General features: G+C 54.4%; 3 non-coding genes across 3 annotated transcripts; all 3 read right to left on the bottom strand.

The window, feature by feature from the left end:
* Positions 1-3,326: 3,326 nt before the first annotated feature.
* Positions 3,327-3,517, bottom strand: LOC129018561 (U2 spliceosomal RNA). Its single transcript, XR_008495372.2, has one exon. It is a non-coding gene; the product is annotated as a U2 spliceosomal RNA (small nuclear RNA).
* Positions 3,518-9,456: 5,939 nt separating this feature from the next.
* LOC129018549 (U2 spliceosomal RNA) lies at positions 9,457-9,647 on the bottom strand. Its single transcript, XR_008495361.1, has one exon. It is a non-coding gene; the product is annotated as a U2 spliceosomal RNA (small nuclear RNA).
* A 5,940-nt stretch (positions 9,648-15,587) lies between these two features.
* On the bottom strand, positions 15,588-15,778 carry LOC129018560 (U2 spliceosomal RNA). Its single transcript, XR_008495371.2, has one exon. It is a non-coding gene; the product is annotated as a U2 spliceosomal RNA (small nuclear RNA).
* Between the last annotated feature and the right edge of the window lie 8,595 nt (positions 15,779-24,373).

Genomic DNA, 24,373 nt, shown 5'->3' with positions numbered 1-24,373 from the left:
CAGCTACGAGATAATCAAGATATTCATGTGGACTACTGAGTCTTTCGGTGCCCCCTGGCTATTTAATTTTTTTCCTGCGGGCGAGTGTTTCCCTCATTTCACGCCATCCCAATCTCCGCCGCCCTGTCTTGTCATCCCCATTCTACAGCCCAGCACGGGGTAGTATGGCAGCCGCTAGCCACAGGTATCTAGGGAGCCCTGGAAATGCGGTCAGTTCTAACGGCGCTGTGCTCTAAGTGTGAAATACACATGAGATTTTGACGGCGGTGTGAGTACAATTCTCACAATTTTTTTTTTTTTTTTTTTTTTTTTCCCAGACAGAGGTTCCCCTCTTGTTACCCAGCCTGGAGTCCAATGGCGCGATCTAGGCTCTCTGCAACCTCCGCCTCCCGGGTTCAGGCGATTCTCCTGCCTCAGCCTCCCGAGCAGCTGGGACTACAGGCATGTGCCACCACGCCCGGCTAAGTTTGTATTTTTAGTACAGACGGGGTTTCTCCATGTTGGTCAGGCTGGTCTCCAGCTCCCGACCTCTGGTGATCTGCCCAGCTGCCGCCTCCGAAAGTGTTGCGATTACAGGCTTGAGCCACCGCTCACCACCCAGGCTTTTTTCTTTTCTTTCTTTTTTTTTTTTTTTTTTCTTAGAGACAAACTCTTGCTCTGTCACCCCAGGCTGGAGTGCAGCGGCGCGATCTCGGCTCACTGCAGCCTCTACCTCCCGGGTTCCAGCGATTCTCCTGCCTCAGCCTCCTGGGTAGCTGGGATGACAGGCGTAGGCCACCACGCCCAGCTAATTTTTGTATTTTTAGGGGGGTTTCCCCATGTCGGCCAGGCTGGTCTCGAGCTCCTGACCTCAGGCGATCCGCCGGCCTCGGCCTCCCAAAGCGCTGGGATTCCAGGCGTAAGCCACCGCGCCGGGCTCTTTCATTCTGTCTTTAGTTTCTGAGATAGAGTCTCGCTCGGACGCTCAGGTTGGACTGCAATGGCGTGATCTCGGCTCGCTGAGACTTCCGCCTCCCGGGTTCAAGGGATTCTCCTGTCTCAGCCTCCCGAGTAGCTGGGATTATTGACGCGCAGCACCACGCCCGGCTAATTTTTGTGGTTTTTGTATCTTCTGTCTTCTGCTCTTTAGTACCGCATAGAGCCGCAGAAGACTAGTGAGTCGAACAAACAGCCCCTCTTGCAGCAGTTGTGGATCACGGGGCTGCCCCCGGTACTCGTCCTGTGTCTCTCCTCCAAATCCCCGCTCCTCCTCAGCTATCACCTCTGCCGATGCTGGTGGTTTCCCTGGGTACCGGGAACCAAACTCTCATTCCTGAGGGGCCTGAGCCCCCCGTGGCCAGGCCCTTCTCAAGTCAGGGTTCCTGCGCATTCACAGTTACAGGTGGCCCTGGGAGTAACACCTGGCACCCAAACAGATCACCAGAGTCCACACATAGTCCACCTGCCCTCCCTGCGTAAGATCAGCTCTTCCTCCTCCCGACGACAGATCAGGGTCAATGATCCCTGCCAGGATGGCGACTGCCCCAGCCTGCTGGTCCGACCTGTCCAGCCACAGCTGTTGCTTGAAGGCTTGAAGTTCACTGGGACCCTCTCCCGCTTTCTACAAACTGGTTCCTTTATTTTTATGTTTATTTATTTGGGACGGGGTCTGGCTCTGTCACCCAGGCTGGAGTGCAGTGGTGCAATCACTGCTCACTGCAGCATCCACCTCCCAACCTCCACCCATCCTCCTGCCTCAGCCTCTGGAATAGCTGGGGTACACATACGCCCCAGCCCGAACAGGTTTTCACTAGGTTGCCTGGGCTCTTTCTTTCTTTGTCTTTGTTTGTATGTTTGTTTGTTTGTTTCGAGACGGGGCTCCGGCTCTGCCGCCGGGGCTGCAGTGCAATGGCGTGATCTCACCTCACTGCGGCCTTCTGGGCTCAAGCGAACCTCCCACTGTGCCCGGCCTGAAGACAGCCTTTAGAGAAAGAAGCAGGGGGAGTTCTTCGGAGGACAGACAAGATTTCTGGAGTTTGGAGAGGGTGAGAGACTGGGTCAGCGAAAGGAACATTCCGATCTTTATGCTGGGATGCAACGTATACATACAGGGATGAGACCCAAAAGAGCCGGCAGAGATTTGTCATCGTGGTTGCAAGGCAACTGCCGGTGGCTGATCCCGTAAAGGATACACACACCTAGAACGGAGCCTAACGGTGCATCAGGCATGAAGGGTGGAGCCACGATGCTTGGACTTCTTGGAGTTCTGCTCCTGTGCGTTCCGTGATAAATGGCTTATACTACCTGCACCTCAGTTTTTCCTGGGCAAAAAAGGAAGCCTGTTGCCGGTGCGTTGGCACCTGCCTTAAAGCGCCAGCTACTCAGCGGGCTGAAGAGGAAGAAGTTCCTGCTAGGAAGACCCATGGACACGTATGATTACTGCAGCACTATTTACAATAGCAAAGACTTGGAACCAACTCGAATGCCCATCAGTGACAGGCTGGATAAAGAAAATGTGGCACGTATACACCATGGAATTACTACGCAGCCATAAAAAAGGATGAGTTCATGTCCTCTGCAGGAAGGTGGATGAAGCTGGAAGGCCTCAATCTCAGCAAACTGACACAGGAAGCGAAAACCAAACACCGCATGTTCTCACTCCTAAGTGGGAGCTGAACAGTGAGAACACATGGACACAGGGAGGGGAACATCACACGCCGGGCCCTGACGGGGCGTGGGGGGCAAGGGGAGAGAGAGCATTAGGACAATTAGCCAACGCATGCGGGGCTTCCAACCTAGGTGCAGCAAAGCACCGTGGCACACGTGTACCTATGTTCCAAACCTGCACGTCCTGCACATGTACCCCAGAACTTGGGAGGGGGTGGGGGAAACCAAAAGAGAGAGCGGGGGAGAGGCGGGGGGGGAGAGAGAGAGAGACAGAGAGAGAGAGAGAGAGAGAGAGAGAGAGAGAGAGACAGAGAGAGAGGGGAGAGAGACAGAGGAGAGAGAGACAGAGGGGAGAGAGAGAGAGAGAGGAGAAAGAAGTTCAATTCCGGGTGGATCCCATTCCTTTAAAAGGTCGCCACCCACTCGACTGCCAAGCTGAGATCTAAGGACCTCCAAAGGAGTAGGTCGTGGCCTTCCCAAAGCGCAGTAGTCACAGTGGAAACGGAAGTATGCCGCAAAGCCTACCGTCTACCGCCCGCAGATCAGAAACCTCATGGTACTTCAAGAGGAGCAGCTAAGTCAAGCCGGCGTGTCACGGGTACTGGGCGTGCAAGCCGCCCCGCAGGTACTCTGTCTCTTTCTTCCTCTACTTTTAGGAAACACACGTATGTATCCCCGGAGGGAAGTGCACCGTTCCTGGAGGTACTGCAATACCAGGTCGATGCGTGGAGTGGACGGAGCAAGCTCCTATTCCATCTCCCTGCTCCAAAAATCCATTTAATATATTGTCCTCGGATAGAGGACGTATCAGATATTAAACTGATAAGAACAGATACTACACTTGATCTTAGCCAAAAGGCCGAGAAGCGATGCGGTCGCCCTCGCGCCCGCCGTCACCGTCCCACTCTCATCCACATTCAAGTCGCGGTGAGAGCCCCAGCCTCGCTCCTTGCCCCATTCCCTCTGTCTCGTCCACAGCGCTATTGACGCCCTTACACACTCGGGCTGATTTCTTATTCTCCGCCTTTGAAAAGGGAAATCTTACACCCGTGCTTGTTCCGGCGTTCCCGGGCTTTCATTTCGAATTTGCATGCCCCGCCCTTCCACAGAGGGCGTGGCCTCCGCGGTTGACTCCGCCCCCCGGGGCCGCCTCTGCGTGGGGGAGCCGGGGCTCCGCTGGGGGCGACTTCCTTGTTTGTATCCAGCCAGCGAAAAGACAGAACCGGAAGAGACTGGGGGGCGAGGGCGAGAGGGGTCTGTGGAAGAGACCTGTCGGCGGAGAGCGGTCCACGCTTTCCTGGAGAAAGACGAGGCCCCAGGGCAGGAGCGCGGGCTGCGCTGGGCCTTTACTTCGTCGCCCGCGGGCGGGGAGACCGGCCCCGTACCCGAGGGGACGAGGGGCCCATGCCGAGTCAGGGAAGCCGAAGGCCTGGAGGGGCTTCCGGGAGCAGGGGCTGGAGTTCCTCCGCCAGGCAGGAGGCTGGCACCAGACACCCGGCAGAGGGAGGCGGCGAGGGCCCGGCAAGGATTCTCCCCAGCCCCTGTGCCTGCGTCTCCTGTGGCTTCTGTGCACGGACCGTGTCCTGTGCCGTGTAGGGACAGCTGCCTCTCTGCTCGGGACGTGGATTCCTTTCTCCTTTCACCTCCTCCTCGCCTGGCTACTTCTGACGCAGGTCGTCAGGACTCCGCTTGGGTGTCACCCGTCCAGGAAGCCTCCCTTACTCAAGGGCCCTCGGCACCCGCCCCATATGTAAGACTAGCAGCCCTCCTGCGTATTTCATCGCACCCCACCCCACCCCGCCGTTGTTTATATCAGCTATTCCACTCACCACCCTTCTGGGCAACCCTTTATCTCCCGCTCTGAAATCCCATCACGGAGGGCTGGGACCCCCTCCTCAGTGCTTATCCCTGTTTCCCCGCGCGAGTCTGGCGCCTGGCGTGTGGAAGGCGCTCAGTAAACGTTTGTGGAGCGAAGAAACGACGCAAACGTGATGAGCACGACAGACCGCAACAGAGAAGACGCAGTTAGGAGGCTACTGGCCCGGCGCGGCGCGGGGGAAAAGGGGGAAGGTCGGGCTCGGGGTGGCAGGACCCCAGAGGGCAGGGGTGACTGCCGGGGTGCTCTTGGGGCAAGATGGGCGTCAAGGCCCCCAGCAAGGTTGGGATAAAGTTTCTCTCCGAGGCACAGACTGCCGCCTGCGGGCTCAGCATTTACCTCTCCCTTCCTCCTTCCTTAACGCAACTTCAGCGGAGGGCTGAGGGCTTTACGCGCATTACCTCCGAAACTTATTTCACTCCACGGCCCTAAGAGGTGGGCCTTATTATTAGCCACGGCCAGGGTTAGGGTGAGGCCACCCCTCCAGGGCAGAATATCAGGCGGCCCCCCCCTCCCCCCGCCCTAAACCATTCAGCAATCAACATAAATTATAGTTCAACGCAATATATCTTATCTTGTGGGCGGCAAGCCACCCAGGTGCCGAGGCAAGAGCCTGAAGGCACAAGCTGTTCCACTATAATAAAGAAAATAATTAGAATAAGAAAAGTTTTACGAGAGATGGGATACAGATATGATTATATCTGACTACTATTAATCATTAGTTTGTAGCGTTACTCTTTGTTCTATTACCAGAGTAATCTCTGTTCTATTATGATTACCTAGGGAAAACCAGGCCACACAGAGTTAGGAGCTGAAGGGCCACAGTGAGAGGTGACCAGAAGACAAGAGTGTGAGCCCTCATTCACGCCGGGAGAAGGGCCGCTTGAGGGCTCCTTGGCCTAGCGGTAATGCCAGTGCCCGGGAAGGCCCTGGTTACTTAGCAGACCTTGGTCTAGCGGTGGCGCCAGTGCCTGGGAAGGCACCCGGGTTACTTAGCGGACCGGGAAAGGGAATGTCCCTCTCTCCAGGGGAGATAGAGAACACTCTGCTCCACCAGCTCTTGTGGGAGGCCTGACGTTAGCCAGGCCTGCCCGCCGTCAGCCGGAGGCTTCAACGTCTCCCTGCGATGCTGTGCTTCAGTGGTCACCCTCCTGGTTCACTTTCATGTTCCGCCTGTACACCTGGCTCCTCCTTTTCAGTTCTGAGAAGATAGCAGTGGCAGAATTAGTAAAAGCGCCAAAGTCTTTGGTCTTTCTGATAAGTGCATAGAAGAAACGCTGACGTTTGCTGTCCTCCCTCTCCACCTCGGCTACCACAAAGGGAAACGCCCCCTGTCCAGTGGACACGTGACTCGCGTGACCTATCCATCATTTGAGATGACTGGCACTCCTTACCCTGCCCCCTTGCCTTGAATACAATAAATAGCAGCGCCTCCAGGCGTTCGGGGCCACTACCTGTCTCCCCGCTTTGGTGGCAGTGGTTCCCCCGGGCCCAGCTGTCTTTCTTCCTATCTCTTTGTCTTCTGGCTTTAGCTCTACCGTCTCTCGCCTCCGCACGCACACGAAGAGAAAACCCACGGACCCCGTAGAGCTGGACCCTACATTATCTCAGCTACGAGATAATCAAGATATTCATGTGGACTACTGAGTCTTTCGGTGCCCCCTGGCTATTTAATTTTTTTCCTGCGGGCGAGTGTTTCCCTCATTTCACGCCATCCCAATCTCCGCCGCCCTGTCTTGTCATCCCCATTCTACAGCCCAGCACGGGGTAGTATGGCAGCCGCTAGCCACAGGTATCTAGGGAGCCCTGGAAATGCGGTCAGTTCTAACGGCGCTGTGCTCTAAGTGTGAAATACACATGAGATTTTGACGGCGGTGTGAGTACAATTCTCACAATTTTTTTTTTTTTTTTTTTTTTTTTCCCAGACAGAGGTTCCCCTCTTGTTACCCAGCCTGGAGTCCAATGGCGCGATCTAGGCTCTCTGCAACCTCCGCCTCCCGGGTTCAGGCGATTCTCCTGCCTCAGCCTCCCGAGCAGCTGGGACTACAGGCATGTGCCACCACGCCCGGCTAAGTTTGTATTTTTAGTACAGACGGGGTTTCTCCATGTTGGTCAGGCTGGTCTCCAGCTCCCGACCTCTGGTGATCTGCCCAGCTGCCGCCTCCGAAAGTGTTGCGATTACAGGCTTGAGCCACCGCTCACCACCCAGGCTTTTTTCTTTTCTTTCTTTTTTTTTTTTTTTTTTCTTAGAGACAAACTCTTGCTCTGTCACCCCAGGCTGGAGTGCAGCGGCGCGATCTCGGCTCACTGCAGCCTCTACCTCCCGGGTTCCAGCGATTCTCCTGCCTCAGCCTCCTGGGTAGCTGGGATGACAGGCGTAGGCCACCACGCCCAGCTAATTTTTGTATTTTTAGGGGGGTTTCCCCATGTCGGCCAGGCTGGTCTCGAGCTCCTGACCTCAGGCGATCCGCCGGCCTCGGCCTCCCAAAGCGCTGGGATTCCAGGCGTAAGCCACCGCGCCGGGCTCTTTCATTCTGTCTTTAGTTTCTGAGATAGAGTCTCGCTCGGACGCTCAGGTTGGACTGCAATGGCGTGATCTCGGCTCGCTGAGACTTCCGCCTCCCGGGTTCAAGGGATTCTCCTGTCTCAGCCTCCCGAGTAGCTGGGATTATTGACGCGCAGCACCACGCCCGGCTAATTTTTGTGGTTTTTGTATCTTCTGTCTTCTGCTCTTTAGTACCGCATAGAGCCGCAGAAGACTAGTGAGTCGAACAAACAGCCCCTCTTGCAGCAGTTGTGGATCACGGGGCTGCCCCCGGTACTCGTCCTGTGTCTCTCCTCCAAATCCCCGCTCCTCCTCAGCTATCACCTCTGCCGATGCTGGTGGTTTCCCTGGGTACCGGGAACCAAACTCTCATTCCTGAGGGGCCTGAGCCCCCCGTGGCCAGGCCCTTCTCAAGTCAGGGTTCCTGCGCATTCACAGTTACAGGTGGCCCTGGGAGTAACACCTGGCACCCAAACAGATCACCAGAGTCCACACATAGTCCACCTGCCCTCCCTGCGTAAGATCAGCTCTTCCTCCTCCCGACGACAGATCAGGGTCAATGATCCCTGCCAGGATGGCGACTGCCCCAGCCTGCTGGTCCGACCTGTCCAGCCACAGCTGTTGCTTGAAGGCTTGAAGTTCACTGGGACCCTCTCCCGCTTTCTACAAACTGGTTCCTTTATTTTTATGTTTATTTATTTGGGACGGGGTCTGGCTCTGTCACCCAGGCTGGAGTGCAGTGGTGCAATCACTGCTCACTGCAGCATCCACCTCCCAACCTCCACCCATCCTCCTGCCTCAGCCTCTGGAATAGCTGGGGTACACATACGCCCCAGCCCGAACAGGTTTTCACTAGGTTGCCTGGGCTCTTTCTTTCTTTGTCTTTGTTTGTATGTTTGTTTGTTTGTTTCGAGACGGGGCTCCGGCTCTGCCGCCGGGGCTGCAGTGCAATGGCGTGATCTCACCTCACTGCGGCCTTCTGGGCTCAAGCGAACCTCCCACTGTGCCCGGCCTGAAGACAGCCTTTAGAGAAAGAAGCAGGGGGAGTTCTTCGGAGGACAGACAAGATTTCTGGAGTTTGGAGAGGGTGAGAGACTGGGTCAGCGAAAGGAACATTCCGATCTTTATGCTGGGATGCAACGTATACATACAGGGATGAGACCCAAAAGAGCCGGCAGAGATTTGTCATCGTGGTTGCAAGGCAACTGCCGGTGGCTGATCCCGTAAAGGATACACACACCTAGAACGGAGCCTAACGGTGCATCAGGCATGAAGGGTGGAGCCACGATGCTTGGACTTCTTGGAGTTCTGCTCCTGTGCGTTCCGTGATAAATGGCTTATACTACCTGCACCTCAGTTTTTCCTGGGCAAAAAAGGAAGCCTGTTGCCGGTGCGTTGGCACCTGCCTTAAAGCGCCAGCTACTCAGCGGGCTGAAGAGGAAGAAGTTCCTGCTAGGAAGACCCATGGACACGTATGATTACTGCAGCACTATTTACAATAGCAAAGACTTGGAACCAACTCGAATGCCCATCAGTGACAGGCTGGATAAAGAAAATGTGGCACGTATACACCATGGAATTACTACGCAGCCATAAAAAAGGATGAGTTCATGTCCTCTGCAGGAAGGTGGATGAAGCTGGAAGGCCTCAATCTCAGCAAACTGACACAGGAAGCGAAAACCAAACACCGCATGTTCTCACTCCTAAGTGGGAGCTGAACAGTGAGAACACATGGACACAGGGAGGGGAACATCACACGCCGGGCCCTGACGGGGCGTGGGGGGCAAGGGGAGAGAGAGCATTAGGACAATTAGCCAACGCATGCGGGGCTTCCAACCTAGGTGCAGCAAAGCACCGTGGCACACGTGTACCTATGTTCCAAACCTGCACGTCCTGCACATGTACCCCAGAACTTGGGAGGGGGTGGGGGAAACCAAAAGAGAGAGCGGGGGAGAGGCGGGGGGGGAGAGAGAGAGAGACAGAGAGAGAGAGAGAGAGAGAGAGAGAGAGAGAGAGACAGAGAGAGAGGGGAGAGAGACAGAGGAGAGAGAGACAGAGGGGAGAGAGAGAGAGAGAGGAGAAAGAAGTTCAATTCCGGGTGGATCCCATTCCTTTAAAAGGTCGCCACCCACTCGACTGCCAAGCTGAGATCTAAGGACCTCCAAAGGAGTAGGTCGTGGCCTTCCCAAAGCGCAGTAGTCACAGTGGAAACGGAAGTATGCCGCAAAGCCTACCGTCTACCGCCCGCAGATCAGAAACCTCATGGTACTTCAAGAGGAGCAGCTAAGTCAAGCCGGCGTGTCACGGGTACTGGGCGTGCAAGCCGCCCCGCAGGTACTCTGTCTCTTTCTTCCTCTACTTTTAGGAAACACACGTATGTATCCCCGGAGGGAAGTGCACCGTTCCTGGAGGTACTGCAATACCAGGTCGATGCGTGGAGTGGACGGAGCAAGCTCCTATTCCATCTCCCTGCTCCAAAAATCCATTTAATATATTGTCCTCGGATAGAGGACGTATCAGATATTAAACTGATAAGAACAGATACTACACTTGATCTTAGCCAAAAGGCCGAGAAGCGATGCGGTCGCCCTCGCGCCCGCCGTCACCGTCCCACTCTCATCCACATTCAAGTCGCGGTGAGAGCCCCAGCCTCGCTCCTTGCCCCATTCCCTCTGTCTCGTCCACAGCGCTATTGACGCCCTTACACACTCGGGCTGATTTCTTATTCTCCGCCTTTGAAAAGGGAAATCTTACACCCGTGCTTGTTCCGGCGTTCCCGGGCTTTCATTTCGAATTTGCATGCCCCGCCCTTCCACAGAGGGCGTGGCCTCCGCGGTTGACTCCGCCCCCCGGGGCCGCCTCTGCGTGGGGGAGCCGGGGCTCCGCTGGGGGCGACTTCCTTGTTTGTATCCAGCCAGCGAAAAGACAGAACCGGAAGAGACTGGGGGGCGAGGGCGAGAGGGGTCTGTGGAAGAGACCTGTCGGCGGAGAGCGGTCCACGCTTTCCTGGAGAAAGACGAGGCCCCAGGGCAGGAGCGCGGGCTGCGCTGGGCCTTTACTTCGTCGCCCGCGGGCGGGGAGACCGGCCCCGTACCCGAGGGGACGAGGGGCCCATGCCGAGTCAGGGAAGCCGAAGGCCTGGAGGGGCTTCCGGGAGCAGGGGCTGGAGTTCCTCCGCCAGGCAGGAGGCTGGCACCAGACACCCGGCAGAGGGAGGCGGCGAGGGCCCGGCAAGGATTCTCCCCAGCCCCTGTGCCTGCGTCTCCTGTGGCTTCTGTGCACGGACCGTGTCCTGTGCCGTGTAGGGACAGCTGCCTCTCTGCTCGGGACGTGGATTCCTTTCTCCTTTCACCTCCTCCTCGCCTGGCTACTTCTGACGCAGGTCGTCAGGACTCCGCTTGGGTGTCACCCGTCCAGGAAGCCTCCCTTACTCAAGGGCCCTCGGCACCCGCCCCATATGTAAGACTAGCAGCCCTCCTGCGTATTTCATCGCACCCCACCCCACCCCGCCGTTGTTTATATCAGCTATTCCACTCACCACCCTTCTGGGCAACCCTTTATCTCCCGCTCTGAAATCCCATCACGGAGGGCTGGGACCCCCTCCTCAGTGCTTATCCCTGTTTCCCCGCGCGAGTCTGGCGCCTGGCGTGTGGAAGGCGCTCAGTAAACGTTTGTGGAGCGAAGAAACGACGCAAACGTGATGAGCACGACAGACCGCAACAGAGAAGACGCAGTTAGGAGGCTACTGGCCCGGCGCGGCGCGGGGGAAAAGGGGGAAGGTCGGGCTCGGGGTGGCAGGACCCCAGAGGGCAGGGGTGACTGCCGGGGTGCTCTTGGGGCAAGATGGGCGTCAAGGCCCCCAGCAAGGTTGGGATAAAGTTTCTCTCCGAGGCACAGACTGCCGCCTGCGGGCTCAGCATTTACCTCTCCCTTCCTCCTTCCTTAACGCAACTTCAGCGGAGGGCTGAGGGCTTTACGCGCATTACCTCCGAAACTTATTTCACTCCACGGCCCTAAGAGGTGGGCCTTATTATTAGCCACGGCCAGGGTTAGGGTGAGGCCACCCCTCCAGGGCAGAATATCAGGCGGCCCCCCCCTCCCCCCGCCCTAAACCATTCAGCAATCAACATAAATTATAGTTCAACGCAATATATCTTATCTTGTGGGCGGCAAGCCACCCAGGTGCCGAGGCAAGAGCCTGAAGGCACAAGCTGTTCCACTATAATAAAGAAAATAATTAGAATAAGAAAAGTTTTACGAGAGATGGGATACAGATATGATTATATCTGACTACTATTAATCATTAGTTTGTAGCGTTACTCTTTGTTCTATTACCAGAGTAATCTCTGTTCTATTATGATTACCTAGGGAAAACCAGGCCACACAGAGTTAGGAGCTGAAGGGCCACAGTGAGAGGTGACCAGAAGACAAGAGTGTGAGCCCTCATTCACGCCGGGAGAAGGGCCGCTTGAGGGCTCCTTGGCCTAGCGGTAATGCCAGTGCCCGGGAAGGCCCTGGTTACTTAGCAGACCTTGGTCTAGCGGTGGCGCCAGTGCCTGGGAAGGCACCCGGGTTACTTAGCGGACCGGGAAAGGGAATGTCCCTCTCTCCAGGGGAGATAGAGAACACTCTGCTCCACCAGCTCTTGTGGGAGGCCTGACGTTAGCCAGGCCTGCCCGCCGTCAGCCGGAGGCTTCAACGTCTCCCTGCGATGCTGTGCTTCAGTGGTCACCCTCCTGGTTCACTTTCATGTTCCGCCTGTACACCTGGCTCCTCCTTTTCAGTTCTGAGAAGATAGCAGTGGCAGAATTAGTAAAAGCGCCAAAGTCTTTGGTCTTTCTGATAAGTGCATAGAAGAAACGCTGACGTTTGCTGTCCTCCCTCTCCACCTCGGCTACCACAAAGGGAAACGCCCCCTGTCCAGTGGACACGTGACTCGCGTGACCTATCCATCATTTGAGATGACTGGCACTCCTTACCCTGCCCCCTTGCCTTGAATACAATAAATAGCAGCGCCTCCAGGCGTTCGGGGCCACTACCTGTCTCCCCGCTTTGGTGGCAGTGGTTCCCCCGGGCCCAGCTGTCTTTCTTCCTATCTCTTTGTCTTCTGGCTTTAGCTCTACCGTCTCTCGCCTCCGCACGCACACGAAGAGAAAACCCACGGACCCCGTAGAGCTGGACCCTACATTATCTCAGCTACGAGATAATCAAGATATTCATGTGGACTACTGAGTCTTTCGGTGCCCCCTGGCTATTTAATTTTTTTCCTGCGGGCGAGTGTTTCCCTCATTTCACGCCATCCCAATCTCCGCCGCCCTGTCTTGTCATCCCCATTCTACAGCCCAGCACGGGGTAGTATGGCAGCCGCTAGCCACAGGTATCTAGGGAGCCCTGGAAATGCGGTCAGTTCTAACGGCGCTGTGCTCTAAGTGTGAAATACACATGAGATTTTGACGGCGGTGTGAGTACAATTCTCACAATTTTTTTTTTTTTTTTTTTTTTTTTTCCCAGACAGAGGTTCCCCTCTTGTTACCCAGCCTGGAGTCCAATGGCGCGATCTAGGCTCTCTGCAACCTCCGCCTCCCGGGTTCAGGCGATTCTCCTGCCTCAGCCTCCCGAGCAGCTGGGACTACAGGCATGTGCCACCACGCCCGGCTAAGTTTGTATTTTTAGTACAGACGGGGTTTCTCCATGTTGGTCAGGCTGGTCTCCAGCTCCCGACCTCTGGTGATCTGCCCAGCTGCCGCCTCCGAAAGTGTTGCGATTACAGGCTTGAGCCACCGCTCACCACCCAGGCTTTTTTCTTTTCTTTCTTTTTTTTTTTTTTTTTTCTTAGAGACAAACTCTTGCTCTGTCACCCCAGGCTGGAGTGCAGCGGCGCGATCTCGGCTCACTGCAGCCTCTACCTCCCGGGTTCCAGCGATTCTCCTGCCTCAGCCTCCTGGGTAGCTGGGATGACAGGCGTAGGCCACCACGCCCAGCTAATTTTTGTATTTTTAGGGGGGTTTCCCCATGTCGGCCAGGCTGGTCTCGAGCTCCTGACCTCAGGCGATCCGCCGGCCTCGGCCTCCCAAAGCGCTGGGATTCCAGGCGTAAGCCACCGCGCCGGGCTCTTTCATTCTGTCTTTAGTTTCTGAGATAGAGTCTCGCTCGGACGCTCAGGTTGGACTGCAATGGCGTGATCTCGGCTCGCTGAGACTTCCGCCTCCCGGGTTCAAGGGATTCTCCTGTCTCAGCCTCCCGAGTAGCTGGGATTATTGACGCGCAGCACCACGCCCGGCTAATTTTTGTGGTTTTTGTATCTTCTGTCTTCTGCTCTTTAGTACCGCATAGAGCCGCAGAAGACTAGTGAGTCGAACAAACAGCCCCTCTTGCAGCAGTTGTGGATCACGGGGCTGCCCCCGGTACTCGTCCTGTGTCTCTCCTCCAAATCCCCGCTCCTCCTCAGCTATCACCTCTGCCGATGCTGGTGGTTTCCCTGGGTACCGGGAACCAAACTCTCATTCCTGAGGGGCCTGAGCCCCCCGTGGCCAGGCCCTTCTCAAGTCAGGGTTCCTGCGCATTCACAGTTACAGGTGGCCCTGGGAGTAACACCTGGCACCCAAACAGATCACCAGAGTCCACACATAGTCCACCTGCCCTCCCTGCGTAAGATCAGCTCTTCCTCCTCCCGACGACAGATCAGGGTCAATGATCCCTGCCAGGATGGCGACTGCCCCAGCCTGCTGGTCCGACCTGTCCAGCCACAGCTGTTGCTTGAAGGCTTGAAGTTCACTGGGACCCTCTCCCGCTTTCTACAAACTGGTTCCTTTATTTTTATGTTTATTTATTTGGGACGGGGTCTGGCTCTGTCACCCAGGCTGGAGTGCAGTGGTGCAATCACTGCTCACTGCAGCATCCACCTCCCAACCTCCACCCATCCTCCTGCCTCAGCCTCTGGAATAGCTGGGGTACACATACGCCCCAGCCCGAACAGGTTTTCACTAGGTTGCCTGGGCTCTTTCTTTCTTTGTCTTTGTTTGTATGTTTGTTTGTTTGTTTCGAGACGGGGCTCCGGCTCTGCCGCCGGGGCTGCAGTGCAATGGCGTGATCTCACCTCACTGCGGCCTTCTGGGCTCAAGCGAACCTCCCACTGTGCCCGGCCTGAAGACAGCCTTTAGAGAAAGAAGCAGGGGGAGTTCTTCGGAGGACAGACAAGATTTCTGGAGTTTGGAGAGGGTGAGAGACTGGGTCAGCGAAAGGAACATTCCGATCTTTATGCTGGGATGCAACGTATACATACAGGGATGAGACCCAAAAGAGCCGGCAGAGATTTGTCATCGTGGTTGCAAGGCAACTGCCGGTGGCTGATCCCGTAAAGGATACACACACCTAGAACGGAGCCTAACGGTGCATCAGGCATGAAGGGTGGAGCCACGATGCTTGGACTTCTTGGAGTTCTGCTCCTGTGCGTTCCGTGATAAATGGCTTATACTACCTGCACCTCAGTTTTTCCTGGGCAAAAAAGGAAGCCTGTTGCCGGTGCGTTGGCACCTGCCTTAAAGCGCCAGCTACTCAGCGGGCTGAAGAGGAAGAAGTTCCTGCTAGGAAGACCCATGGACACGTATGATTACTGCAGCACTATTTACAATAGCAAAGACTTGGAACCAACTCGAATGCCCATCAGTGACAGGCTGGATAAAGAAAATGTGGCACGTATACACCATGGAATTACTACGCAGCCATAAAAAAGGATGAGTTCATGTCCTCTGCAGGAAGGTGGATGAAGCTGGAAGGCCTCAATCTCAGCAAACTGACACAGGAAGCGAAAACCAAACACCGCATGTTCTCACTCCTAAGTGGGAGCTGAACAGTGAGAACACATGGACACAGGGAGGGGAACATCACACGCCGGGCCCTGACGGGGCGTGGGGGGCAAGGGGAGAGAGAGCATTAGGACAATTAGCCAACGCATGCGGGGCTTCCAACCTAGGTGCAGCAAAGCACCGTGGCACACGTGTACCTATGTTCCAAACCTGCACGTCCTGCACATGTACCCCAGAACTTGGGAGGGGGTGGGGGAAACCAAAAGAGAGAGCGGGGGAGAGGCGGGGGGGGAGAGAGAGAGAGACAGAGAGAGAGAGAGAGAGAGAGAGAGAGAGAGAGAGACAGAGAGAGAGGGGAGAGAGACAGAGGAGAGAGAGACAGAGGGGAGAGAGAGAGAGAGAGGAGAAAGAAGTTCAATTCCGGGTGGATCCCATTCCTTTAAAAGGTCGCCACCCACTCGACTGCCAAGCTGAGATCTAAGGACCTCCAAAGGAGTAGGTCGTGGCCTTCCCAAAGCGCAGTAGTCACAGTGGAAACGGAAGTATGCCGCAAAGCCTACCGTCTACCGCCCGCAGATCAGAAACCTCATGGTACTTCAAGAGGAGCAGCTAAGTCAAGCCGGCGTGTCACGGGTACTGGGCGTGCAAGCCGCCCCGCAGGTACTCTGTCTCTTTCTTCCTCTACTTTTAGGAAACACACGTATGTATCCCCGGAGGGAAGTGCACCGTTCCTGGAGGTACTGCAATACCAGGTCGATGCGTGGAGTGGACGGAGCAAGCTCCTATTCCATCTCCCTGCTCCAAAAATCCATTTAATATATTGTCCTCGGATAGAGGACGTATCAGATATTAAACTGATAAGAACAGATACTACACTTGATCTTAGCCAAAAGGCCGAGAAGCGATGCGGTCGCCCTCGCGCCCGCCGTCACCGTCCCACTCTCATCCACATTCAAGTCGCGGTGAGAGCCCCAGCCTCGCTCCTTGCCCCATTCCCTCTGTCTCGTCCACAGCGCTATTGACGCCCTTACACACTCGGGCTGATTTCTTATTCTCCGCCTTTGAAAAGGGAAATCTTACACCCGTGCTTGTTCCGGCGTTCCCGGGCTTTCATTTCGAATTTGCATGCCCCGCCCTTCCACAGAGGGCGTGGCCTCCGCGGTTGACTCCGCCCCCCGGGGCCGCCTCTGCGTGGGGGAGCCGGGGCTCCGCTGGGGGCGACTTCCTTGTTTGTATCCAGCCAGCGAAAAGACAGAACCGGAAGAGACTGGGGGGCGAGGGCGAGAGGGGTCTGTGGAAGAGACCTGTCGGCGGAGAGCGGTCCACGCTTTCCTGGAGAAAGACGAGGCCCCAGGGCAGGAGCGCGGGCTGCGCTGGGCCTTTACTTCGTCGCCCGCGGGCGGGGAGACCGGCCCCGTACCCGAGGGGACGAGGGGCCCATGCCGAGTCAGGGAAGCCGAAGGCCTGGAGGGGCTTCCGGGAGCAGGGGCTGGAGTTCCTCCGCCAGGCAGGAGGCTGGCACCAGACACCCGGCAGAGGGAGGCGGCGAGGGCCCGGCAAGGATTCTCCCCAGCCCCTGTGCCTGCGTCTCCTGTGGCTTCTGTGCACGGACCGTGTCCTGTGCCGTGTAGGGACAGCTGCCTCTCTGCTCGGGACGTGGATTCCTTTCTCCTTTCACCTCCTCCTCGCCTGGCTACTTCTGACGCAGGTCGTCAGGACTCCGCTTGGGTGTCACCCGTCCAGGAAGCCTCCCTTACTCAAGGGCCCTCGGCACCCGCCCCATATGTAAGACTAGCAGCCCTCCTGCGTATTTCATCGCACCCCACCCCACCCCGCCGTTGTTTATATCAGCTATTCCACTCACCACCCTTCTGGGCAACCCTTTATCTCCCGCTCTGAAATCCCATCACGGAGGGCTGGGACCCCCTCCTCAGTGCTTATCCCTGTTTCCCCGCGCGAGTCTGGCGCCTGGCGTGTGGAAGGCGCTCAGTAAACGTTTGTGGAGCGAAGAAACGACGCAAACGTGATGAGCACGACAGACCGCAACAGAGAAGACGCAGTTAGGAGGCTACTGGCCCGGCGCGGCGCGGGGGAAAAGGGGGAAGGTCGGGCTCGGGGTGGCAGGACCCCAGAGGGCAGGGGTGACTGCCGGGGTGCTCTTGGGGCAAGATGGGCGTCAAGGCCCCCAGCAAGGTTGGGATAAAGTTTCTCTCCGAGGCACAGACTGCCGCCTGCGGGCTCAGCATTTACCTCTCCCTTCCTCCTTCCTTAACGCAACTTCAGCGGAGGGCTGAGGGCTTTACGCGCATTACCTCCGAAACTTATTTCACTCCACGGCCCTAAGAGGTGGGCCTTATTATTAGCCACGGCCAGGGTTAGGGTGAGGCCACCCCTCCAGGGCAGAATATCAGGCGGCCCCCCCCTCCCCCCGCCCTAAACCATTCAGCAATCAACATAAATTATAGTTCAACGCAATATATCTTATCTTGTGGGCGGCAAGCCACCCAGGTGCCGAGGCAAGAGCCTGAAGGCACAAGCTGTTCCACTATAATAAAGAAAATAATTAGAATAAGAAAAGTTTTACGAGAGATGGGATACAGATATGATTATATCTGACTACTATTAATCATTAGTTTGTAGCGTTACTCTTTGTTCTATTACCAGAGTAATCTCTGTTCTATTATGATTACCTAGGGAAAACCAGGCCACACAGAGTTAGGAGCTGAAGGGCCACAGTGAGAGGTGACCAGAAGACAAGAGTGTGAGCCCTCATTCACGCCGGGAGAAGGGCCGCTTGAGGGCTCCTTGGCCTAGCGGTAATGCCAGTGCCCGGGAAGGCCCTGGTTACTTAGCAGACCTTGGTCTAGCGGTGGCGCCAGTGCCTGGGAAGGCACCCGGGTTACTTAGCGGACCGGGAAAGGGAATGTCCCTCTCTCCAGGGGAGATAGAGAACACTCTGCTCCACCAGCTCTTGTGGGAGGCCTGACGTTAGCCAGGCCTGCCCGCCGTCAGCCGGAGGCTTCAACGTCTCCCTGCGATGCTGTGCTTCAGTGGTCACCCTCCTGGTTCACTTTCATGTTCCGCCTGTACACCTGGCTCCTCCTTTTCAGTTCTGAGAAGATAGCAGTGGCAGAATTAGTAAAAGCGCCAAAGTCTTTGGTCTTTCTGATAAGTGCATAGAAGAAACGCTGACGTTTGCTGTCCTCCCTCTCCACCTCGGCTACCACAAAGGGAAACGCCCCCTGTCCAGTGGACACGTGACTCGCGTGACCTATCCATCATTTGAGATGACTGGCACTCCTTACCCTGCCCCCTTGCCTTGAATACAATAAATAGCAGCGCCTCCAGGCGTTCGGGGCCACTACCTGTCTCCCCGCTTTGGTGGCAGTGGTTCCCCCGGGCCCAGCTGTCTTTCTTCCTATCTCTTTGTCTTCTGGCTTTAGCTCTACCGTCTCTCGCCTCCGCACGCACACGAAGAGAAAACCCACGGACCCCGTAGAGCTGGACCCTACATTATCTCAGCTACGAGATAATCAAGATATTCATGTGGACTACTGAGTCTTTCGGTGCCCCCTGGCTATTTAATTTTTTTCCTGCGGGCGAGTGTTTCCCTCATTTCACGCCATCCCAATCTCCGCCGCCCTGTCTTGTCATCCCCATTCTACAGCCCAGCACGGGGTAGTATGGCAGCCGCTAGCCACAGGTGTCTAGGGAGCCCTGGAAATGCGGTCAGTTCTAACGGCGCTGTGCTCTAAGTGTGAAATACACATGAGATTTTGACGGCGGTGTGAGTACAATTCTCACAATTTTTTTTTTTTTTTTTTTCCCAGACAGAGGTTCCCCTCTTGTTACCCAGCCTGGAGTCCAATGGCGCGATCTAGGCTCTCTGCAACCTCCGCCTCCCGGGTTCAGGCGATTCTCCTGCCTCAGCCTCCCCAGTAGCTGGGACTACAGGCATGTGCCACCACGCCCGGCTAATTTTTTGTATTTTTAGTGGAGACGGGTTTTCACCATGTTAGCCAGGATGGTGTCGATCTCCTGACCTCGTGATCCGCCCACCTCAGCCTTCCAAAGAGCTGGGATTATAGGCGCGAGGCACCGCGCCAGGCCAGTGAGACCCCATCTCTACAAAAAACAAAAATATTAGCCAGGTGTAGTGGCACACACCTGTAGTACCGCCTACTCAGGAGGCTGAGATGAGAGAATCGCTTGAGTCCAGGCGTTTGAGGTTACAGTGAGCTGTGATCACTCTACTGCTCTCCATCCTGGACGACAGAGCGAGACGCTGTCTCAAAAAAAGAAAAAAATATCACAAGGGTATTGGGTATCAGAGATCAGCCTGCTGCACTTTACCACCTGTAGGAGCGCTGGGTCATCACCAAGGTCCGATTCTCTCCTTGCAGCAGCAGGCGGCAGCAGAGAGCAGCAAAGCAGCCCTTGCCTCTCAGTGTGTTATAGCCTCCCAGCAGGCCAGAGGAAACATCCATTCTGTGCTTATTTGGTCCATGAGAAAATTCAGGCCCAGAGAGGGAAAGTTCAGGGTCTTCCAGGTGATAGATGACACTAAGGCTCAAGGCCTAGGCTTCCAAGTGACCACACTCCATGATGGTGCCTGATTTCACTTTTTTTTTTTTTTTTTTTTTTGAGACAGGATCCTGTTCTGTCCCCAGGGATCGAGCAATCCTCCTACCTCAGCCTCCTGGGAAGTTAGAAGCTGAGACTACAGGTATGCGCCACCACACCTGACTACTTTTTAAATTTTTTGTCGAGACAGGGATTTCCCTATGTTGCCCAGGCTGGTCTTGAACTCCTGCCTCAAATGATCTTCCAAAGTGCTGAGATTACAGGTGTGAGCTACCCCGCCTGGATGATTTCATTCATTCGGAGGGTACATTTTTGTTCCATATTTTCATACCTCAGAAACCAGGATGCATCTTACATCCAGTGCCAGGAAAAAGCACTACAGCTGTTTAAATGTCAGCATCTTTTTTTTTCCCTTTCTTCCTTTCTTTCTGAGGGATACATAAAATAATGGTGCCTCTCACAATCCATGACATCTTAAACATCATGAAATACTACAATAAAAGCCTCTGTTTATCTCTGTTTATTAAACCCTGTGCCTGACATGGATTACTCCTTTTTTTTTTTTTTTTTTTTTGAGACAAAGTCTTGCTCTGTCGCCCAAGCTGGACTGTAGTGGCGCCATCTCCCTCGGCTCACTGCAACCTCTACTTCTCAGATTCAAGCAATTCTCCTACCTCAGCCTCCTGAGTAGCTGGGATTACAGGCATCAGCCACCATACCCAGCTAATTTTTGTATTTTTAGTAGAGACAGGGTTTTGCCATATTGGCCAGGCTGGTCTTGAACTCCTGACCTCAGGTGATCTGCCTGCCTCGGCCTCTCAAACTGCTGGGACTACAGGTGTTAGCTAATGCACCTGGCCGGATTACTTCTTTTAATATACCAATACCTCTAGGACGGAGGTATTATTACCCCTACTTTGCTGGTGAATGAACTGATAATAGAGACAGAGCAATTGATCATATCTGTACAATTAATAATGGAGATGATTTTTTTTGTTTTTTTTTTTGAGACAGAGTTTTGCTCTTGTTGCCCAGACTGGAGTGCAATGGCGCGATCTCGGCTCACCACAACCTCCATCTCTTGGGTTCAAGCGATTCTCCTGCCTCAGCCTCTCGAGTAGCTGGGATTGCAGGCATGTGCCACCACGCCCGGCTAATTTTGTATTTTTAGTAGAGGTGGGGTTTCTCCGTATTGGTTAGGCTGGTCTCGAACTCCCGACCTCAGGTGATCCACCCGCCTCGGCCTCCCAAAGTGCTGGAATTACAGGCATGAGCCATTACGCCTGGCCTTATTATTATTTTTTTTTTTTAAGACTGAGTCTCACTCTGTTGCTCAGGCTACAGTGCAGTGGCGTGATCTCAGCTCACTGTAACCTCTGCCTCCTGGTTTCAAGCAATTCTCCTGCCTCAGCCTCCAGAGTAGCTGGGATTACAAGCGCCTGCCACCACGCCCGGCTAATTTTTTTTTGTAACTTTAGTAGACAGCATTTCACCATATTGGCCAGGATGGTCTCAAACTCCTGACCTTAAGTGATTCACCTGCCTCAGCCTCCCAAAGTGCTAGGATTACAGGCATGAGCCACCATGCCCGGCTGATTTTTTTTTTTCTTTCTTTTTTTTTTTTTTTTTTCTGAGACGGAGTCTTGCTTTGTTGCCCAGGCTGGAGTGTAGCATGCAATATTGGCTCACTGCAACATCTGCTTCCCAGGTTCAAGCGATTCTCCTGCCTCAGCCTCCTGAATAGCTGGGATTACAGGTGCTGGCCACCATGCCGGGCTCGTTTTTTTATTATTAGTAGAGACGGGGTTTCACCATGTTGGACAGGCTGGTCCCGAACTCCTGACCTCAAGTGATCTGCCCGCCTTGGCCTCCCAAAGTGCTGGGATTACAGGCGTGAGCTACTGTGCCTGGCCTTGCAGCTGATATTTCACAGGACTTATCTTCTTGTGCTTCTTTGTGTGTGTGTGTGTGTGTGTGTGTGTGTGTGTGATGGAGTTTTGCTCTTTCGCCCAGGCTGGAGTGCAGTAGTGCCATCTCGGCCAACCACAACCTCTGCCTCTCAGGTTCAAGCGATTCTCCTGCCTCGGCCTCCGGAGTAGCTGGGATTACAGGCACTGGCCACCATGCCAGGCTAATTTTTTTATTATTAGTAGAGACTGGGTTTCACCATGTTGGACGGGCTGGTCCTGAACTCCTGACCTCAAGTGATCTGCCCGCCTTGGCCTCCCAAAGTGCTGGGATTACAGGTGTGAGCTACCGTGCCCGGCCTTGCAGCTGATATTTCACAGGACTTATCTGCTTGTGCTTCTGTGTGTGTGTGTGTGTGTGTGTGTGTGTGTGTGTGTGTGTGTGTTTGAGATGGAGTTTTGCTCTTTCGCCCAGGCTGGAGTGCAGTGGCGCCATCTCAGCTGACCACGACCTCTGCCTCCCGGGTTCAAGCGATTCTCCTGCCTTCAGCCTCTCGAGTAGCTGGGATTACAGGTGCCCGCCACCATGCCCAGCTAATTTTTTTGTATTTTTAGTAGAGACGGGGTTTCACTATGTTGGCTTGGCTGGTCTTGATCTCTTGACCTCAGGTAATCCGCCTGCCTTGGCCTCCCAAAGTGCTGGAATTACAGGCGTGAGCCACCATGCCCGGCCCTGCTTGTGCTTCTAACCACACTTTGCTTCTTCCAAAACAGAAGATTCTGGGTCTTGAATAACAACAAACTTGCTTTATTTTTTGTAGAGATGGAGGTTGGGAAATGGTGGGGTGGGTGTGCCAGTTGATGGTGCCAGTTGAGGTTGGGAAATGGTGGGGTGTGTCTGTGTTGCCCAGGCTAGTCTGGAACTCCTGGGCTCAAACAATCTTCCCACCTTCACCTCCAAAAGTGCTGAGATTACACGCATGAGCCAATGCCCCAGCCTACAGGCTTTATTTATTTGTTTGTTTGTTTGACAGAATCTTGCTCTGTCACCCAGGCTGGAGTACAGTGGTGCAGTCCTGGCTCACAGCAACCTCCACCTCCTAGGTTCAAGCGATTCTCCTGCCTCAGCCTCCCAAGTAGCTGGGATTACAGGCTGCCGCCACCATGCCCAGCTAATTTTTTTTTTTTTTTTTTCTGAGACGGAGTCTCGCTCTGTCACTCAGGCTAGAGTGTAGTGGCACTATCTCGGCTCACTGCAACCTCCGCCTCCCAGGTTCAAGCAATTCTTCTGCTTCAGCCTCCTGAGTAGCTGGGACTACAGGCATGTGCCACCACACTCAGCTAATTTTTGGTATTTTTAGCAGAAATGGGGTTTCACTGTGTTAACCAGGATGGTCTCAATCTCCTGACCTCGTGATCTGCCCTCCTCAGCCTCACAAAGTGCTGAGATGACAGGCATAAGCCATTGTGCTCGGCCCTGGCTAATTTTTTGTATTTTTAGTAGAGACGGTGTTTCGCCATGTTGCCCAGGATGGTTTTGAACTCCCAAGCTCAGGCAATCTGCCCACCTCAGCCTCCCAAAGTGCTGGGATTACAGTGTGAACCACCCAGCCCAGGCTTTATTTTAAAATGCAAATGTGCAAATCTTTAAAAATTAGTGACAGCGTGGGGCCCTGAGGACCAATGTGAGTTAAAATCCAGATTGTAAGGGAGAGTAGAATGTGGTACAGACCCTTAGAGGTGGAGCTGGAGAGGCAGTGTGCACATGGGAGGCAGGAGAGGCTCAAAAAGGGAGATGAGGCTGGGTGTGATGGCTCTTGCCTATAATTCCAGCATTTTGGGAGGCCAAGGCGGGAGGATCAATCATTTGAGCCCAGGAGTTTGGACCGCCTTGGGCAACATGGTGAGACCCTGTCTCTACAAACAAAAAGGGCATAGGTGGGGAGATGAGGAGGAGGAGGGCACAATTTTGGTAGAATCACTCTGAAAATCCTCTGGCATGAGAACTGGCTTAGAGGGTTGGAGACTTTTTCCCAAATTCAGCCCAAGCCCCCTCCTCCACCCTAAGTATCTCTCCATCTGATCTCTGTTCCTTCCAGGGTAGGAGGAAAGAAGGAAAGTGAGAGAGGAAGAGATGCCAAAAATAGCCCACTTCCTCCTTTGCCCATTTAATTATTGAGACCGTTGAAGTGCCTTTCTTTCCCTCCTATCATTGTTTTCTATCTAAATATTTTTAGATTTATAATAAGATAAATATGCTATGAAGATAAATATCTAGTGACAAGCCTCAATGACATCTTTTGCATCTGGAAACCCTCCTGTACCTACGGTTACAGAAGACAATCTCTCAGTGCTGGGAGAAGGAACTAGTACTCCTTTTTACAAGAGGAGAAAGAGATCCAGCAAACCTTAGTGCCCCCAGCAGCAGAGCTGGTAGGACGTCCCATCCTACCACCTGGTCATAGGTCGGTGCCCCACTGTGAGGGCAGACATTTTCCAAGTATTCTCTGGGGTCTCCCGACAACCTTAACAAGGAGAGAGGCCTTGGATACACTGAGTGCCCGACTGACCTGTCCAAGTACCCCCAGCTAGTAGCGTGCAGGGTCCTCCAGTTCCTCCAGCTTTCGTTCTGTGTCCTGACCATAAAGCAGAATGCTTTGCCTGCTTTTTGACTCAGCCCACTGCAAGTTTTCCCCAAAAGGCTTGAATCCAAACCAGGGCCTTGAATAGCCATTGACAAAGATATATAGGTTTAAGAGGGAAAAAAACCGGTCCTGAGCCAAATTCTTCAAACCTTTATATACACTTTACACCCTGACCCTTCACTGCCGACATAGCTAGGTAGAACATCACTTTTCTCTCACTGTCCATCTGGAGGATTGCTGCAGCATGTTGTGTACAAGAAAGTTCCTCTAATACATGCTTTGGACCAATCACCTCGGTGTTGAGTACTTTCTTTGGATTCCCAGCTCAGGACAGTTTGGGGCACTCCTTTGTGGGAACTCCGCTG

Source organism: Pongo pygmaeus, chromosome 19 (assembly GCF_028885625.2).
Source record: "Pongo pygmaeus isolate AG05252 chromosome 19, NHGRI_mPonPyg2-v2.0_pri, whole genome shotgun sequence".
NCBI classification, from domain to species: Eukaryota; Metazoa; Chordata; class Mammalia; order Primates; family Hominidae; genus Pongo; species Pongo pygmaeus.
Note: the sequence above shows the minus strand (reverse complement) of the source record. Positions and strands in the feature narration are given on the sequence as shown.